The sequence below is a fragment of the Chinchilla lanigera genome, unplaced genomic scaffold (genome assembly GCF_000276665.1).
Source record: "Chinchilla lanigera isolate Chin_1 unplaced genomic scaffold, ChiLan1.0 scaffold00015, whole genome shotgun sequence".
Lineage (NCBI taxonomy): Eukaryota > Metazoa > Chordata > Mammalia > Rodentia > Chinchillidae > Chinchilla > Chinchilla lanigera.
In genome coordinates this window covers 30,496,010-30,516,508 of record NW_004955416.1, presented here as the reverse complement: position 1 = coordinate 30,516,508, position 20,499 = coordinate 30,496,010, and positions in this window count along the sequence as shown.

The following is a 20,499-nucleotide window of genomic DNA, read 5'->3' as shown; positions in this document are numbered from 1 at the left end:
TTCTTTTGTTAGATTGATTCCTAAGTATTTCAACTTTTTGGATGCTATTGTGAAAGGTGTGGTTTCCCTAATTTCTCTCTCAGTGTGTATAGGAATACTATTGATTTTTATATGTTGACTTTGTGTACAGCTACACTACTAAATTTGTTTATTAATTCTAGGAGTCTTTTGGTGGAGCTTTTGGGGTCTTTTCTGTACAGTATGTCATCTGCGAATAGTGGTAACTTCACTTCTTCCTTTCCTATCCTTACTCCTTTTATTTCTCTCTCTTGTTGCTCTGGCTGATGTTTCCAGAACTATGGTGAATAGGAGTGGTTACAGTGGAAATCCTTGTCTTGTTCCTATTTTAAAGTGAAAGCTTTCAGGTTTTGTCCATTTAATATGATATTGGCCTTTGGTTTGTCATAGATGACTTTTTTTAGATTTAGGTAAAGTCCATCTTTTCCATTTTTCTATAGGGTTTATCATGAATAAGTGTTGGACTTTATCAGGAGCTTTTTCTGCATCCACTGAGATGACCATGTGATTCTTGTCTCTGACTCTGTTGGTATGATGTATTTCTTGATTTGCTTGTATTGTGTACATTTATTGATTTGCATATATTGAATCATCTGTGCATTTCTGGGATGAATCCCACTTGGTCATGGTGTATTATCTTCTTGATAATTTGCTGCATTCTATTAGTCAATATTTTATTGAGAATTCTTGCATCTATGTTCATTAGGGAGATTAGCCTATAGTTCTCTTTTTTGGTTGGGTCTTTCTCTGGTTTTGGTATCAGGGTAATACTTGCCTTCAGGAATGAGTTAAGGAGAATTGTTTCCCTTTCGATTTCATAAAAGAGTTTGAAAAGAATTGGCATTAAATCTTCTTTAAATTTCTTGTAGAATTCACCTGTGAATCAATCAGGACCTGGGCTTTTCTTTGTTGGTAAGATTTTTATTATGTTTTCAATTTTGTTGACTGATATTGCATTATTCAGGATTTTTATATCGTCTTGATTCACCTTTGGTAATTTATGTGTATCTAGGAATCAGTCCATTTCTTCTGTTTTCCATCCTATGAGAGTAAAGATTTTCTAAGTATTGATGACCTTCTGAATTTCTATAGGATCTCTAGTGATTTCATCCTTTTCATTCCTTATGGCTGGATTTGAGTTTTTTCTTTCCTTTTTGATAAGGTTAGCTAAGAGTTTATCAATTTTATTTATTTTTGCAAAGAACCAACTCTTTGCTTCATTAATTCTTTGTATTGTTTTCTTAGTCTCAACTGTGATATTTTCTGCTCTGATCTTTGTAATTTCCTCCCTTCTTTGGGCTGTGGGTTTGATTTGCTCTTTTTTTCTAGAGGCTTGAGGTGCAGCATAAGGTTGTTTAGTTATGTTCATTCTGTTTTTCTGATGTGAGAATTCATTACTATAAATTTCCCTCTGAGGACTGTTTTCGTTGTGTCTCACAAATTCCAGTAGGTTGTATCTGCATTTTCTTTTTATTGTAAATATTTTTAATTTCTTCTTTGATTTCATCTGTGACCCATTGGGTGTTCAGGAGGGTATAATTTAATTTCCATATGTTTATGAAGTTTTTGCAATTTCTTTTGTCAATAATTTCCAGTTCCATTGCACTATGGTCCAATAATATGCATGGGATGATTTCAATTCCTTTGCATTACTTAAACATGCTCTATGTGTTAGTATATGGTTTATTTTAGAGAACGTCCTGTGTGCAGCTGAGAAGAATGTGTATTCTAAGGTTGTTGGGTGGAATACTCTGTAAAGGTCTACTAAGTCCATTTGTTTACACATTTGGTTTAGTTCTGTTATTTCTTTGCTGGATTTTGTCTAGTTGAGCTATCTCTTTGTGACAGTGGGGTGTTAAAATCTCCTGTTATGATTGTGTTATTGTTTATTTCAGTTTTCATGTCCGTTAAAATTTGCCTTATATAATTGGGTACGCCTACATTTGATGCATAGGTATTTATGATTTTATCTCTTCCTCTTGCAGTTTTCCCCTAACAAGAATGTAGTGACCTTCTTTATCTCTTTTGATCATTATTGGTTTGAAGTTCACATTGTCTGCAAACAGAATAGCTCCCCCTGCTTTTTTCTTGGTTCCTATTGAATGGATTATTGTTTTCCATCCTTTGACTTTCAGTCAGTGAATTTCCTTTTGAGTTAAATGTGTTTCTTGTATACAGAATATTATTGGATTTTGTTTCTTGATCCACTCTGCTTGTTTCTTTTGATTGGGGAATTGAGGCCATTTACATTAATGGTTATTACTGATATGTATTGACGTATCTTTGTCATGTTATTTTCCCACTGTTGGTTCTGAACTTTCTCCCTCTAGTTGCTTACCCTGTTTTGTGGTTCTTTTCTGTTGTTGTTTTTGGAATTGTGATCATTTTTATATCTTTGTAGAATATCTTTCAGTACTCTTGTAGGGTTGGTTTGATGGTCATGAATTTCTTTAGTTTATTTTTGTTGTGGAAGTATCTTATTTCTCCATTAATTTTGAAAGATAGTTTTGCAGGGCACATCAGTTGGAAGTGGTTTTTTTTCAGGACCTGAAATACTACACTCCAGCTCTTCTTGACATGATGGTTTGTGTTGAGAAGTGTGCGTGATTCAGGTGGGTTTTCCCAGGAAAAGATAATTTTAAAAGTTAACGGTAAATAGTAATTGGCTCTCTTGTTCATAATGACCACCAGTTCTGGCTATGTCTAGTCTCTTATTTATAGGTTAAAAATGTCAGTGACATTTTTGCAGAGTTGTACCTTGCCTTAACTCTTTCTATAATGACCTGTGGAGAGAGGGTTTTAAGAAGATCAAAGTAGTTTGCATTTTCTTTAGAGGGCCTGATGTATAAAAACTCTAGTGCTAACAGGTTTCTTTGTTAAATCTGGATTTCAGATAAATAACAAATGATATTCTAGTACAGTATCAGCTTCTCCCAACTGTTTCATGTGACATAGTACAATAAAACATTCATTATTTACCTGAAATTCAAGTTTCACTAGATGTCCAGTATTTTATCTAGCAACCTTAAGCTTTCTCCAACATGTTTTTGTCTTGGAACTTTGCTTAACTTCAGTCAAGATAAAAGCAAAAGAAGGTATGGAGGGGTCAGAATTACTTAGCGGTTATTTAGCAAAATCAGGCAGCAGTAGAATGAGGTGACTGTCTTTTCCTTGTAGGTAAACATGCCAGCAGACCTTGTGAGACATTACATTTTTTCTGCCATTGGTGCCCACAGCGAGATTTTCATCCCTGGGTGGGGGAGCGGCGAGGGCCGTGCCTCTCCCAGTAATACTCTGTGCCCTGCACGTCATTGCCCGCTCACACTTTCCATTTGCGGTGATCTCATTTATTCGTCCTGCCAGCAGCTCATGATTTAGATGGATTCTTACTCATCCACACCCTCCCCTCAGGCCTATTTGCATTTATCCTTTTAGGGTACTGCCTAAGTCCGTGTCCCCACACTGCAGAGACCTTTACATGCTTCCTGGATCAGACATATAAGCGCACACAGTGTAGCCCCTGTGTGCTCTACAGAGGTGCACTCCATTGTTAGATTGCCCTGACATTATGTATGGAGGTTGGGCTTGATTATTGGCCTAAAAGTGTATACTGGGACCCTGTCAACACCTGAGTTATCAGACACTAGCAAGAGAAGACCTGGCGGAGGACGGCTCTTGCCGGTGAGCTGCCCCTTCTCCCATCCATTGTCTTGTTTCTCTGTTTCAAGCGATGTGCACCGTGACTTAGAACCACGCCGCTATGACCGGCATTCTTTTATCTGGTAGAATTTGTTTTGACCTAGAAAAACGTGTTGCCACCATCCCTTGTTTGTAAGTTTGGCTGATTTTAGGACATTTGAGGCCATTATCAAAGCTAAAGATTATTATTCCTATAAGGGCCGAAAACTTTAAAGTCAGAAAAAAAAATAAGAAGTTTACTAGCAACCAAAATGAAAGCCTTCTTTGGCTCTGGACAGAGATGAGTTGGAGGGAATCCTCTGGAAAAATGGAGAAGCAGCTTCTGGGCATTTTTTTTGTGATCTGAAAATTGACCTCAGTCTTCGTAAGTTTGGACTGACCTTCAGACTTCCACCATTTTCAGCTATATTCATTTAGGATATATAATAAAAAGGGAAAAGAATTCCACTTGGTGCAGTTTTATTATTCTTCCTGGGAATGTTTTTGCAGCCCTTAAAGCTGGATATAGAGTTTTCCAAATGAAAATAATTTATTTTGTAAATATTCCCTGTTTTTTTTTTTACCTTTTACACTTAAGCAAAGAAAGCTCTTTGGGTTCTGGTAACACTAGAATTATACATACAATTGCATCAAATGTGTGTTGTCCAAATTTCACGGGCAAACATGTAGGGAAATCACCCAGTTCAGAGACAGTGTCATGTGTTTTATCGCTTGACCTTTTCTCTGCCTGTTTTCCAAGCTCAGCCTTGTGCATGGAAGTCATACTGGAAAGTACAGCCCTCTTTATCGCTTTATTTTCCCTAGGAAATAAACGTAGAACTACTTTCTTCTCTAAAAGCTATCAAGAATGTCACCTCACACCCACTGGGATGAATATGGTCAAAAGTAAACAAGTGCTGGTGAAGGTGTTGAAAAGTTGGAACCTTTATGCACTGTTGGTGGAAATGTAAAATGATAGAGTCATGGAGGGGAATCAGTATGGTGATTCCCCAGAAAATTAAACTTACCTTATTGTAGGAGTCTATAATCCTTCCTCTGAGTATGTACCCAAAGGAATTAAAAGCAGGGACTCAAACAAATATGTATGCACTCATGTGTATACATGAGTTTTATTCAGTAATGTTATTCACAAGAGCCAAGAGGTAGAAACAACCCAGGGATCTTACAGTGGAGAAATGGATAAACAAAATGGTATATATGCATACAATGGAATATTATTCAGACTTAAAACAGGAAGGGACTCTAACACATGCACAACAAGAAAGCACCTTGGAGACTTTCATATGCTAAGTGAGGTAGGTCAGCGAAAAACTGACAAATACTATGATCCTACTTAGATGAGGTGTGTGGGAATAGTCAAGTTCGCAAAGGCAGAAGGTAGAATGGAGATTTTCAGGGGCTGAGTGATAGGGAATTAGCGTTCAGTGGGGCAGAGTTTCATGTGGGGCTGATGAACATACCCGGGGATAGAAGGGACCATTCATTCCGTCAGTGCCTGTGTAGATGCTTCTGGCGTGGCACACGGCTCTGAGGATGGGGCCTGTGTTCACTCTGCAGACTGTGGGTGAGACCTTCCAGCACTCGTGATCTCTTTCTGGTTACTGTGCCCTGAGCCTGTGTAGGTCTTCTCTGGTTCCCCCTCACCCAATGCTGGAATGACCAGGGCACCTGCCTGAAGGGCCTCTGGCTTAGGCTGCGGGGAGGGGCTCTCCCCAACATTGGCTCAGATTTCCAGCCTATCAGCCCAAGGCCTTTCTTCTTTTTCTTTTCCTCCCTCCGCTCCTCCCTATCTTTCCTTTTAAAAATAAAATGAAATGTACAAATTAGATGAATCTTGACAAAAACATACCGTGTAGTCCAAGCCCTGTCAACTTCACACCAGGCAGTCCCCTCGGGCCCTGCCCCAGCCCCTCCCCCAAGCCAACATCGCTCTGACTTTCCCATCATCATTTTGCCTGTTGTGGAGCTTCATGTGACAGGAATCAGGCAGTAGGCACTCATGTTTCCTTCCTTTTCATTGCTGTCTGAATGCCATTGTCTCACGGTGCCAGGCTTCTCTGGCGGACTCCTGAGCTGTTCCCAGTTCGGAGCTCGTATGAATGAGGCTGCTGTAAACATCCTTATACAAGGCTTTTTGTGGAGAGATGCTTTGGCTTCCTTTGAGTTAATACCTAGGAATGGAAGTCATTGAGTCATTGGGCAGTTTACGAAATTGCTCAGACTATTTCACACTCCCGCTTACAAGGTATAAGGCGTCTGGATGCTCTGTGTCCCTGCCATAGTTTGGTTCTGGCAGACTCTTCTTCTTCAAGGCGTTCCACTGGGTGTGTAGAGGTATATCACCATAATTTTAATTTGCATTTCACTGGTTTTTTGTTTTTGTTTGTTTTTTTCCGGTACCAGGAATTGAACTCACAACCTCGTGCTTGCCAGACAGGCACTGTGCCACTGAGCTAAATCCCCAGCCCTGCATTTCACTGTTGACTAACAATGTGGAATACTTTTATTAATCATTCATGGAATCTTCTTTGTGAACACTTAGCCAGCTCTTTTACTCATTTTTACTAGGTTATCTTTTTATTATTCAGCTGTGTTTATATCTTTTGTATGTAGAATTTTAAAATTTGCATGAAGTGTAATTTATCATTTTTTAAGTTTATAGTTACTCTTTTTATATGCTAAGAAACATTTACTTACCCTAAGCCGGTGGTGGTAACCCTTTCTCCATCACTCCCCTAAGCCATGAGTGCTATATTTTCCTGAAATTTTATAGTTGGTTTTTATATTGGGTTTGTGATTCATTTGACTTACTTTGTGCATATAGTGTGAGGTAGGGGTTGAGGATAATTTTTTCTACATGGACATCTATTTTATTCCCAGCAACCACTTGTTCAAAAGACCACCCTGTCCATGATGAGTTACGTTGATGCCTTATCAAAAATCAAATGGTCGAGTAAGTGAAGGTCTGTTTCTGGGCTCTTGGCTCTGCTCCCTTGGGTCCTTTTTCTTTCATCATTCCAGTTACTGCCTTCTTTACTGTATCTGTATAGCAGCATCTCAACTCACGGCCACCACGTTCTCCAGGCTCTCTCACTCTGATGAGGTAGAAAATACTAATACTGTTTGTTCATGCCCAAACAGGTGATGATATCACCAGTGAGTGGTGATGAGTGGTGAACTCTGATGGGGACGTGGGACAGGACACACACAGGACGTCTTCACCAAATGTTTCTCTACCTGTTGGGCTCTGGCAGTGAGCTCTCACATCTCCCTGTACCATCACCTCCTTGCTGTGCGGTAGTTGACTGATCAGTATGGAGCAATTGGTTGAAATAATTTTAATTAAGATCTTTGATTCATTGGCAGAGGGAAAAAAATGTAGCAGCTTTCTACTTACTTCCAGTACCAACCAGGGGCCATTTCACTTCGCAGCATTCTCTAATCTCTATTTCACATATATTAAATGAAGAGAATTCTCCTCAAGGTCATGCCAGACACTCACGCATTCAGACATGTGGAAGCATTTTGTAAGATCTAAATTGCCTTCCTGAGCATTTTCTCCCCATTGGGATTTAGGCATTCAGAAGGTAGGCAGATAGCTCTTGTGTGTGTGAGAGACTCAGGTGAGAATTCTGACATCATTGAGTGTCTGTTGATGAACGGAACAGTTACATCACTTACTAGACTAGATGTGCGTGCCATCCTAAAGAGCCAGCTCTTACCATCTCAGAGGCTTTGATTTTAGGGATAAACAGGAGCAGGGGCAAGCAAGTCATAGCAGTTATTAGCAGGTGCTAAGACTTGAGCAAGCAGCCGGCAGTGGTGATGAGCCTGAGTGGTCAGCACTGTGCCGTGCTTGTCTCTGGGGATGCTTGGAACATCCCAGTCCCTTAGCGCAGGGGACAGGTGAGTGCCCTGGGTAGGGGAGGGAGGGCCGGGGGCAGGGGAGAGAAGGGCGTAAGTAGCTTCCTCAGGAAAGGGCTGGGTTTGGGGGCAGAAGGAAAACACATAGCTCCTTCTCCTTGGTCTCCGTGTTGGCCGTGGCTGCAGATGTTCCTAAGCAGCTAAGGAACTAAGCTAAGTGGTGGGCTAAGGTAGTGGTGGGCTAAGTACGGCTGGGTCTCGAGTGGTCAAGGAGCAGCCCTTTCCCCCTTTCTGTGAGTCTGCTTAGCTTCTGATTTTGAGCTGTCTTCACACACAGCCGGCTCCACAGTCATAGCCACAATCATTGTGGGTGCTTTCTGCGTTTCGAGGTTGCACTGGAGGAGGGATCTTCAGAACTGAAAGGGGTCCCTGTCCCCCCGCCCCGCAGGCAGTGTCTGTCCTCAGGCCAGGGGACATTGCTCACACGGATGCACTCTGCAGTGTCCAGGCTCCTGTGTTCCGAGTGCTTTCGGTTTTGTGCCTCGTGAAAGCTGAGAATGCGTGGCACCTTTATAACGGTCTGATCGAAACTGTGCTCTCATGCCCCAGGAGTCTCCATTTCCTGGACCTTTCACCTTACCGTGGGCAGAAGCCTTCTTTCATCCACGCAGGGTCTGAGTTTCTGGACAAAACTGGCATGGGTCATGGGTGGGGGATAAAATGCAGAAGCCTGGAGACCTGGAACCTTCCCTTTCATGTTGGTCTTTCGGCCCAGGCTTGAACAGATAATTTGCTGGAGCTGCAAGAAATGCAGCATATCAGCTAGCTTCCTGAGGTCTTGCACCAAACTCAGAGAACAGCGAGGTGCCCTGAGCCTCTGACTTGAGCCCTGGGCTCCCCTGCTGCCGTCTCCCAGTGTGCTGTGCTTGCTGTCCTTGTTCCTGGCTGTCCATCTCTAGGGTGCTCTTCCTGTGGTTAATTAGCACAACCATTCAATCACTGGACAGATGTATGGGGCGTGAACTATGGTCCTGGGCATTAAGAGCAGAAGTATTTAAGTGGTTCTTTCTCTGTGGTGAAAGAGCCAGGTCAGTGTGTCTGGATTTTCAGAGGCACAGCAATGAAAAGGGCCCACCCTTTTCTATGAACAGTGCATGTGGACTGGCTCTGGGCGTCAGGATCTGCCCAAGGTGATTTGGCAGAGAGAGGTGTAGGGAGCACCATGTCAAAGCTCTGCCCAGAGGGCCTGTGACAATAAATGCTTTGTTATTAACCAGCTCAACCCTTGAAGTCCATAACCTGAAGGAGACGGGTTCCCAGGTCAACAGAAGGTACAGATTAGTGAGAAAATATTTCAGACAAATTTGGACCAAGACCACACACTTTCTCAGTTTACTTCCCCGGGTTATTCTTCTCTGTCCTTCACTGAATAGCTGCTCTCAGGTGAAGATGAGTGAGGACTACAAATGGGTCAGCATACGGAGAAAGCTGAGCATAAGGAAGAACGCGAAACACAGAACAAGAGGCTGGGAGAGAATGTTGATAATTATGAGACCAGCTCTGGAATTCAGAAGAATGAATTTCCATACTCTCAAAGAAAATGCTAGCAATAGAATCTTTAAAGTGGAATGTGGGTATCAAAAGAGATTTAAAGGAGTGAGTGACACAGAAGAAAACAAGGCCTAAGCTGGCAGAATTCAGGGGGGTAAAGTAGAAGCCAGAACAATAAGATGATACCAACACGTAGACTGAGAAAGCCGTAAAATGGGAAACAGGTAGCCTCCTTGCAAACACAAACGTCACGAACAGGCAAGAGGAAACTACACAAGAGAAAGATGTCACCATAATTGGATTCCCTAACAAAGAATTTTCAAAAGAACAAAATTTAAGTGTATGACAGAAGAAAGCTATGCCAATGTAAAGGTCAGGCGTGACTCTGTCATTCAGAAGGCATGATGCCATGTGGAAAACGAGGATGACAAGATTGACTTACATTCTGGGGACTTCTCGTGTTTACATGGGGCTCCTCGCCTGTCATCAGGGAAGAAAAGGTAAAAGACGTCAGTGAGTTGCATCTCATGGGTCAGCTGTCCCCCAGCAAAGCTTCTTGAAAGAATAATGCAGAAATGGTTTGTGACATATCGTAAGTAGAAGAATGGAGGGCCCAGTAATTTCTAATGTAGCCAGATTTACCTAGGTATACACAGACAATAGACAAATATTCACAAGTATGCAAAAAACCAGGAAGTTAGTTGCTGTGAGCCCTTTTGAATAGGGTTTTGAATAAAATTATCAAATGTTCAAATCCAGCTAGAATTGAAATAAGTAAAAGGACAGAGCATGTTATCAGATAGAGGGCTGGGGATATAGCTCAGCAGCATAAGTGCCTGCCTGGCAAGTGCAAGGTCCTGAGTTCAATTCCTGGTACCAAAAAAAATGTATTGACATATAAGATGGGTAATGATACACCTTGGACAGCACTCTGCAAGGCTGAGGCAGGAGGATCAATTATAAGTTCCAGCTCAGCCTGAACAACTTAGTGACTTAGCAAGCCCTTATTTCGTAAAAGTAAAGAAAAGAAGGCACATGGGAGAGAGGCTGAGGCAGAAAGATCACTGCGAGTTCGAGGCCAACCTGGGCTATGAAGTAAGTTCAAGGCCAACCTGAACTGCATAGCCAGACTCTGTCTCAAAAAAGAAAAACTTGAGATGTTGCTCAGTGTGAAGACTGTGTGGGTACTGGGGTTCAATCCCCAGCACCTCAAACAGAAAGTAGTGAAAAAGAAAGGTAAAAGAATAAAATGACTTGGCTATCCACAAGTTGCAAGGACAGGTCATAATATAAATTATGAAAACCTTGCAAATAATGCTGTGACTTAGGCAAATCTCTGGCTGGGATAAGGATGGAAATGTAAATCGTTTAGTTCTCTTTTTTTTTTTTTTTTTTTGGTTTTTCTCCGGTACCAGGAACTGAACTCATGACCTTGCACTTGCCAGGCAGGCGCTTTTTGCCGCTGAGCTAAATCCCCAGCCCTAGTTCTCTTTATTCTCACGTTCTGCCTCCTCCAATGAACCAACTTGAGATAAAAAATATTTGAAAAAAAAACTATGTACTGAACATAGGCAAAGGTTTCCTTATCATTTTGCATGATCAGTAGAATCTAATATTTACATAGCACTTATATCAGGTTAGGTGTAAGTCTTCTAAGATTGTGTAGCATACCCAGGGGAGTGCCTAGGTTCCATGCAAATTGTACCAGACTGCGTATCGTAGACTGGCGCATCCGTGCCCTTGAGTGCGTGCAAGGCATCTGGGAACCAAACGCCGCTGGACACTGAGGGATAGTTGTGTGCAGTGTTCTCCTCTTTCTTAGCCAAACAGGTGATGGTCACTATGTTGAAAATGTTATTTTTACATAATGAACACTATCTTTAGGGTTTTCACAGTGTTTTTGTTGCCCAGAGCAATCGTTTTGATGCTCTCTCTACAGTGAAGAAATATTTCTCTGAAAAATAGTAATCCTTCCTGTCTTGCGGTCACCTCTTTTCTTTCATTATCCTTGGAGGGAAAAGCCGACTTGCCGAATACTCGATGTGTTGTAGGTACTGGGAATACCTGGTGAGCTGGCGTTCACTAGCAGAGCATCATAATAAGAGGACAGGGGTTACCGTAGACATGAAGCAGACGACATGATGGAAGGTCACGAGTGCAGTGAGTCTCGGGAAAGCCTGTCTGCAGCGGCGCTGAAGTAAGACCCAGATGCTGAGGTACAGCCAGAGGGCTAAGGATGCTTGCATCAGTAGCCAGAGCGGGAAGGAGCCTACTGAGAAACAGAAAAAAGACGCTTTTTTCGGTATCCCTATTTTACTGGTATTCTAGCAGGCGGTCTCCCTGGTGGATAAATCCTGAGCACCATTATGCTGTTCGTGCTTTGAACTGTTTCTGTTTTACTTTTTCCCCTATATAACCAGCTCTTAGCACTATCTAGAAAGCACTTAACGTGCAGGGATAGACGGGTGCGTGAATGGAGGAATGAATTCTTCGAGGGTGTAAGTTTAGCATGTCACAATTTCTGCCATGAAGCTCTTCTAGGTTTAATATTTTCAAAGTACACTGCCTTTTAGAACCACAGTTAAACTCACATTTTAGTCTGTGGGATTGAGGCTGCTAATGATGGCTTGTAACTAGGCAATTTGATATCCTGGCATCCTCCCATGAACCACAGAAGTTGTTCTTCCAAGAAATTTGGGTTCTAAGGTACGTGTGCAATCAGAGAAATTAAGTTCACAGACAAGATCCACATCTGCATCAATTGAAGAAGAAAATAAGTTGAGTTGTTGGCCATCAGATTCAGGAGACAGCACACACCCGGAAGACTTGAGTGGCATGCTGTCCCAAATTTTATGCTTACCTCTGCGGTGCTGTAAGGATATTTACATTATAAGTATGGCAGATCTTGGAAGCAGGATCTGGAAGCAGTGAGTAGTTGTGGCTCCTTCAAAACAAATGTGTTCTTTGCTGGCAGGATCACTGAGTAGGAGCCTACCTTCTGACAATCAAATACCTGGATTTATTATTTTGTGTAAGGTGTCTGATTTATTAGTTTATGTATTGAATGCTATTCAAGTCAACCCATGGGGATAGGGCAAAAAGAGTGTCCTCCCTGGAAACCCAGCTTAGGAAAATTCATGGAAAGTTACTCATGGTCCTACCTGTGACAAAAGAAGTGATCTAGGATGATGTCCAGGAGCAGGGCTCTGTGTATATGGTATTTTTTGTCTTTGACACACAGCCTCTGAGGGACCGATGAAATACAGCCAATGCTTCCTTTGAATGTTCTTTTTCAGCCACCCAGAAACCAGGTCTTATTGGCCAGCATGTTTTTGTTCCATTTTGTTCTCTGTAATATGGACAGGAAGCAGAAGATCTTTCAGTTTTTCTATGCAGAAAACTTTCAAAGTTGACTTTTGGTTCTTTTTTTTAAATGAATTAGGATCTATGGAAATGTTAGAGGCTCCTGTCAGAGTCCAAGGGCCTCCTTTCACCCTGAGGCTGAGTTTGCACAATAGTATTTCCTGGAAACTTGTGTCACTGTGTGCTTTCCTGGTGGTCCACCTGCATGGTCCCATGGGCCTGCCTGGTGTATAGGTGACTTCTCTGTAGGCTGTAGGACTGCTCATCTCTCTTATGTAAGAATGTAAGAATGTCCCTGCAACTGACACTTGCACCCTGCTATTTAAAGGAAATTTTCTGCTACTCTTTGCAAGTGGAGAAAGACTTATCTAGGTTTATGATGTTCCTTCTTTTCCCTCAAAGGGACAGGGTGGCCTGGCTGGGAGTGAAGGCCTGCGGTAGTCTCTGGATAGCACCCACTCTGCCAGGACCCTCTGGAGCCTCTCTTATCTTATGTGTGAACTCCAGACTCTGCTTGGATGTCTCATTTTATTTGTTGCTTCCTGTCATTGTGCTGGTGAAGAGCAGGAACGGGATGGAGTTGGGATTCAGGGCCACAGGCTCCTGAGAGCCCCAGTGAGTGCAGCTGGATTTCAGGACATACTGATCCCCAGAGAACAATTTCTGGGAGGATCGCAGGCCTGCGTTTGCCCCCTGTGGCTTTGTTGCTCCCCCTGTGACTGTGTCATTCTCTCCCTGCTGGCTCCCTCTTGAGTCTCCTCGTGCTGCTCAAGGCAAATGACCACCAGCAGCTTCCTTGCTTCAGAGAGCTACCACCTACCGCAACATGAAGAGTCTCAACACATCAGGAAAAAGATATGGTACCTTGAACCACAGCCAAACTAAAAACTTTAGTGCTGCAAGCATCACCTTCAAAGAAGTGAGAAGATAACCCACAGAATAGGAAAAAAATATATATATAATGAGACTCATTCAGAATATAAAAATAACTATTGTTTCTTAATAATAAAATGACCAATATCCCAGTAAAATAGGGAAAATACTTGAGTAGGCATTTTCACCAATGGTAATACATAAGTGTCCAATAAGCACATGAAAAGATCCTTAACATCAGAAGTAATTAGAGGCATCAAATCAAAACCACAGTGAAATACCACTCCATGCCCACTAGGATGTCTAGAATTAAAAAAAAAAAAAAAAAGACAAGTGTTGGTGAGGAGGTAGAGAAATTGGAGCTATCATACATTGCTGGTGAGATTATAAATGGTGCAGCTCTTGGAAAGAGTGTTTGGCAGTTCCTCAAGAAGTTCTTGAAAAGTTAAACAGAGAGCTCCCATATAACCCAGCAGGTCTGCTCTTTGGTATGTAGTAAAGAGAAATGAAACTGCATGTCTTCCCCACATTTGAATATGAGTGCTCATTAGCATTATTTATAATAGCTGAAGAGTAGAAGCAGTCAACTGATGAATGGATAAATGGGATGTGGCATACAATGGAATATTGGGTGTTATGATATATAATGGCATATTATTCCTCAATGCAGAGAAGTGAAGTACTGATACATGCCGCAATGCGTGTGGCCCTTGAAAACATGCTAAGTGAGATTAGCCAGTCACAGAAGACTGCAGTACTTATTGTATGATTGGATGTATATGAAATTAAATAGGCCAATTCTCATCAGAAAAGTAGATTAGTGGCTGCCTCAAACTGGGGTCTAGAAGGGACTGGCACGAAACTGCGCGTGGGTACAGGGCTTCAGGTAGGGTGGAAACATGTTCTAGAATTAAACTGTCACGCTGGTTGTACCCTGTGTACAAACACTGAAGTGTACACATTAAATGGGGGTGTTGTGTGCTTAGGTGAATTCTGTTATAAAGTTGGTTAATAAAAATAATCTTTGAAGCCACATCCCACATTCATGGGGAAGGAGCTTGATCCAGCTTATGTAGTGCCAGCCACTGTACCCAAAGTTAAGTTCTGCTTTAGGAATGCGGGCTGCCAGAAAGAGAGAGACCGCATCACTGACCCAGCAGGAAGGCACGCTGCTGGACAGAGCAGTGGGTGTCTATGTATGAGAAAACGTGGGAGTAGGATTAAAGAAATGCCTGTGAATCATTTGTTACCGTGCGTGGCATACCGTAGGTAATGACTCTCATGGCCACACCAGAGTCACTCTTTACCTTGGGAAGAATCACAGACGTTGTAGAAAATGTAGAGCTCAGAAAATAATCAGGTAGTGAAGTTAAGCTAAGGGAACCTACAGAGAAATGCAAGGATGAAAGTTTGTTTAACTCCGTTCATCTGAAACTTGGAAGGCAGCGGGTGGGTGGGTGGTTGCTTAAGCGGGATACATTGTACCTTACATTTTTAAATCTATAGATTTGAAATCATTTTATATAGAGACACAATCTCTTTTACCACCCAGTAGTAATTTATGTCCTCCATTGTCTGCTTGCAAGAAGATTTATTCATTTCTGTCTGTATTTTAGTGTCATTCTTGTGTCTTGCGCTTCATTGCCTGTTAAGTGCCCCTCTGCCCGGAGGCCTTCCCGTGAGGTAGGCAGGCATTAAGACCTAGTAACGATGTAAGGCAGCCGTGCTGGAATTAGTTATTTGTTTGCCACTGGGTTTAATCTGGGGGTTTTTCAAGGAATAAACATCTCTAAATACATTGCATAAGATTTTAATTTTAAAAATAGTTTTTCTTAATATTATTCATTCACCTGTTGATGGACACACGGGCCACTTCCAAGATTTTGCCATTGTGAATTATGCTGCTGTAAATACGGATATGCATGCATTACTCTAATATGAGGTCTTTAACTCACTTGGGGTGTTACCGAATAGGGGGTTGTGGTGTGTATACACAAACGAGCACTACTCTGCTATAAACAATAATAAATTTGAGTCATTTGTACAAACATGGAAATATCACCTGGCTCTTTTTATATGAGAAACCCGCAGTTTAAACAAATTCAAGAGCAAATAAAAGGTAGACAGTAGGAAACATGAAGATTGATCTTTTGCAAATGGGAAGGAGACCAAGGGATGGAGGGACATAGAAAGAATGAAGGTGTGTCACGTACACATACCAGTTCCCCACAGGGAACGTTGTCATGATGCGACACGAGCATGTACTAACAAAAGGTAAAGGGTGAGCCCTTCCAGAGGCACGTCTGAATTCAAAACTGGGAAGGTACAAAACCAAAATGAGCTTTACTCCATTCTCATTAAAATTGCTGGCAAAGTGAAAAAATAGGGTCAAGCTTTAAGGGACAAAAGAGGACTGTAGTGGTCCCTCCTCTGTGATTTAGGTTCGTCATGGTCAGTAGTAGTCTGAAACTGTTAAATGGAAAATTCCTGAAATAAAGAATTCGTAAGTTTTGAATTGTGTGCCATTCTGAGCAATGAAATTTTGTGCCATCCCACCTAGAATGCAAATCATCTCTCTGCCAGCTTATCCATGTCTCATATGCTACCCACTGGTTAGGCACTTGTAGCCTAATTGGTTATTTTATTGATAGTTGAGATATCATAGTGTTTGTGTTCAAATAATCATCGCTTTACCTAAAAATGGCCCTAAGATGTAGGAGGAACTAGGCTAGTAATTCATATATGCCAAAGAGAAGCCACAAAGGGCTTCCTTTAAGTGAAAAGTTGAAAGCACAATAAGATATGTTGAGGCCACATCCACATAACTTTTCTTATAGTGTATTATTATAAACTGTTCTGTTTTATTGTTAGTTTTTGTTGCTCATCTCTTACTGTATTTAATTTGTAAATTAAACTTTTGTATGTAAGGGAAAATCATAATGGCACTTGGTACTACCTGCAGTTTAAGGCATTCACTGGGCATTTTGGAATGGATACTGAGGGCTATTTTATTTTTCTTTTATTTTATCTTTTTTGGTCTTTTTGAGACAGGGTCTCACTATGCAGTTCAGGCTGGTCTTGAACTCACTTTGTAGCCCAGGCTGGCCTTGAACTCTCAACAGTCCTCCTGCCTCAGCCTCCTGAGTGCTGGGATTACAGATGTATGCCACCACACCCGGCTTGGACTGTTTTATTTTTAGACGGCTTTTTTTCTTCTTCCCATTTCTGACTTTCTAAGAAAGGAATAATATACCTATTTTGTATACTCAAAGGGGGACATGCTAGAATTTCACGCTGCAGGTGGGCCACCTACCCAACGCTTGATGCTACCTTAGATTAATTCAGTGGAGAGCATTTGCAAGGCCAACTGTTTCTGTCTTCTGACTTAGGCGGGAGAGTAGCTGTGGTACTGTAAGCGGTGTCCTCAGCAGGCACAAAGCAGGCAGAGCCTCGATTAGGCAGGGGCAGCTTTCCTGGAAGCCAGGAGGGACTCTTCATGCTTCAGTCCCAAACTGGGGCATGTGTCACCAGTGGTTAGTCCCTGCTCCCAAGGCAAGGAGCACGGTGAGTACTGTGACCACGACCTGCTGCTGCTGGCTGGGAGTGTGAGGGGGACCCTTCCTCCCAGAGCCTTTCCTGTCTGCAGAGGGAATAAGCTGCGGATGGATTTCCATGCGGAAGGGCACGCCTCATCTCTGGGGAGGCATTCTGCTCACTATTCTCACAGAATATGCATATGTGTGTGGCACAATACAACTTAAAAAAGTAGGGACTGGGGATTTAGCTCAGCAGCACAGCACCTGCCTGGCAAGCGCGAGGTCATGAGTTCGATTCCCGGTACCGGAAAAAAACCAACAACTTAAGAAGTAACTCCCTGTGGGAAAGCCGGGCCTGAATTTGGTAGGAAGATGGCTCATTGTGCAAAGGGACCTCAGCCTGTCTCTAGCCCACTCCCACCTCCTCATTATCCCAGTTCCCTCTGCTATGGGCAGACTCAGTCCGAGGAGCTTCACAGAGTGAACGCCCACAGAACCTTCGAGCCCTCTCCGGCCTTGGTGGAACATTAGCAGTGAAGGGGTCAGAGCCACCAAACATGCAGTGAACTCCAGTACAGACTGGCCAAGTGACCTTGAGCTAGTTCCGTGCTGGGTAGATGTTCACGCGTCTGTAGGACAGAGTGATCGTACATCATCCCCGCTGCCCTCAAGGGACGGCTGTGGTGATTACATGAGAGTGCAGATGTGAAGGATCGCCCACATTTGGGACTAAGGAACTGACAGAAGCTCCTGGTTCCTGCAACAGGGGCATTCTGCTAGGAGCCGTCTGAGTCACAGCTTTCTGCTCGGCGTGTTGCCTCCCCTCTACATCAGAGGCCTGTGAGCAGTTGTTCCTCCGGTAATATGGATGTCCAGGCAGGGGGTGTTGGGACGAGAGTGTCTGCTACCATGGATGTGTGCAGTTGCAAACATTGTGCCGCGTCTCAGGAGCGGGTCGGCCAGGAGAGACGTGAAAAGAATGAAGACGTGTCATGTACACGTGCCAATTTGGGCTCAGGAGTTCTGTGTGCCTCTGTTAAGGGACAGGGAACAGTGCTGAGAAAAACCCATTGCCCCTTTGCAGCCAACCTGGCCCTTAAGAGTCAGGGCGGGCGGGACGGAAGACCCAGGGGCTCCAGGAGCTGATCCCAAACAGACTCTGGGCCCTTGTTTGCAGGGCTCTCCCTGTGCAAAACTTCCTGCTTGCTGAACACGGATAGAAGTTATGCTTAGTTGTTAAAATTCCATTCTCTTAAGGTCCTTCTGTACTCCTCAGGAGGCTGAATGCTGGGTGCGTCTCAGGAACAGGGCTGCAGCACCCCGCCGGCAGTGGTGGGCAGCATTCCAGCTCTCCGCCCTGTGACACTGGCAGAGCTGATTCCTGGGCCTCCTCAGTGGGCCCAGGCACCCGACTCTGCCCTGAGACTTGTGTGTGGGAGTGAGTGACATTGTCATCTCTGGGCTGGAGTATTTAGCTGTTGGCACATGACCGTTCCGAGCACTCTTGCCCTCTGCATGGCCGTACCAGCTTTGGGGATCCTGGCCCAGAGTGAGGGGCCACAGAGCACAGCCCCCAGCTGACCATAATGACTGCTTAGCAGTGAGACATAGCAGTGTGGGTCTGAACTAGGAGAACATTGACTGTCTCTTCCTTACTCTGGACTGATGCTTTCACTGCTTTGGTTTTTGTTTCTTAGGGTTTTTTCTCTCTATGTTAGAATCAAGGCATTGTGATAATTTCTCACCAATTATTTTCCACAATTCCCAGTTAGGAATTTTTTCAGGCATTCCCCAGTAAACAAGTAGCTAGAAAGCTCTGTAAAATGATGAAGCTGGATACTTCCCAAGTTATGTTTCATAATGTTAAAATATATGCTCCATTACAAAACAAAATTAGATTCTTTGACCCAGTAAGCTTGGGCAATGTGTACTGTCATTTGTTCTTAAAAGATGTGTGATGCCCATTTGTGTATCAGGGACTCTGAGAAGACCCCAGCGTGGGAAGGAGCCACCCAAACGGAATCCGAGCTCCCTCAAACTGGTCTGACCAAGTGTGTCCTCCCTCATCCTGACTTCCGGGTCCATTTTTTATGCTCTGTGTTTATAGGGAGGTCAGTATGTAAAGTGTGGGATTTGTCAAACCTTGGAAACACTGTTTCTTCATGTCGAAAAGCTGTTTGGCCTGCTGTGGGGGAAATCATTAACGTGGTACACATAATTACCTGGTCAGTTTCTTTTCTAGGCTTTAAGCAACAATTTATTGACTTCTTACTGTGTACAAGGTGAAATGCAATGGACGGTGAGCAGAACACTCTGGTCCATGTACTTGCATGTCTCTAGGCTGTTTTGTTGCCTTCAGAATGCAACTCTTGTGCTGAGCACATACCACATACGATTCGCATGTTCCCTGGTGTTGGAAAAGTGACAGTTTGCCTCATCTGTATTTGAGGTTGGGTTCTAGAAGTAGCTGGGGTGGTCTGGGACTTGAGACTCTGGTCATGGGATCATGAGAGTACATATGATGTGCTCATCCACGTTTGTATGGAGAAGCTTAGTATCCTTAGAGTGACAGCTAAACTCCTGTGTCTTAGCAGAGGTTTATCACTCGTAACACACAAGGCCAAGGTGCTGAGGACAAGAGTGCTTGGGCCCTGCGGCATAGGGCTCAGACTCTCAGAGCTTGTTACACAGTTGGTGGATCTAACCTTCACACTTGCAGTCATGCTGCCCACATGGTGACCTTCGAAAGGGGGCTGTTGTCAGAGAAAGCAGCAAGTGGGAGAGGGCAGGGCGGAGGGGAGTTTATAGTGGCGCGTCCACCTGTCCTACCCGTTGGATTTCTTTTGATTTTGGCCATCCGTGGGAGAGCTCTTGAGACCCAGAAATATGCTTCCATGTGGCATTTCTTCTGGAATTTGTTCAGGCACAAAAGAATGAGACTGAAAAATTTTCCCTGATCCCTGAAATGGCTTCAGAACTTGTATTTCCTTGGGAGTTGCTATTAAATATTATAGGAAATTTCTCCCTAGGCTGTTTCTTCTCTCCTCCAGCAAGGGCAACTGTAAATGAGACTGTAATTTAAATTTTGTTCCTTTTTTGTTCAAATTACCTCATGGTGGCTGATGTGGCCGTGAGGAAGACATTGATTGCTGAAGGCGGGTGATGCTGTGACTGCGCCCGTCCTGCCGGTCGGTGTGATGGGCTGGAGGCCTCCGGGGAGCGTGCCGAGAGCGTGGCTGGGCAGCGTGGGGTAGGTCCAGCTGGAGCACTTTAGTTTGCATGAAGCACTGACTTAAGGAGTTTCGGGGGGACGAGGCTCGTGTGATGTGTGTGAGGGGCGAGGCTCTAACACCTTAGAAGCTGGGATCCCATACCCTGAGCATCGCATCTTTCTTCAGTGTCCCCCTAAGGGCTGGTTGGGGTTGCGGGTCTCAGCAGTGACTAGCATGGGCTCCTCACTCTGTCAGCACCTGCTCCAACTCTGTCGCTCTCTCCTTCAGGTCTCCTCGGGTGACCCAGCCAGGAGAGGTTCTGATCCTTCACACCCTTGCTGGGTCAGATGAATGCAGGAGTAGCTGACTGACTGAATGAATGA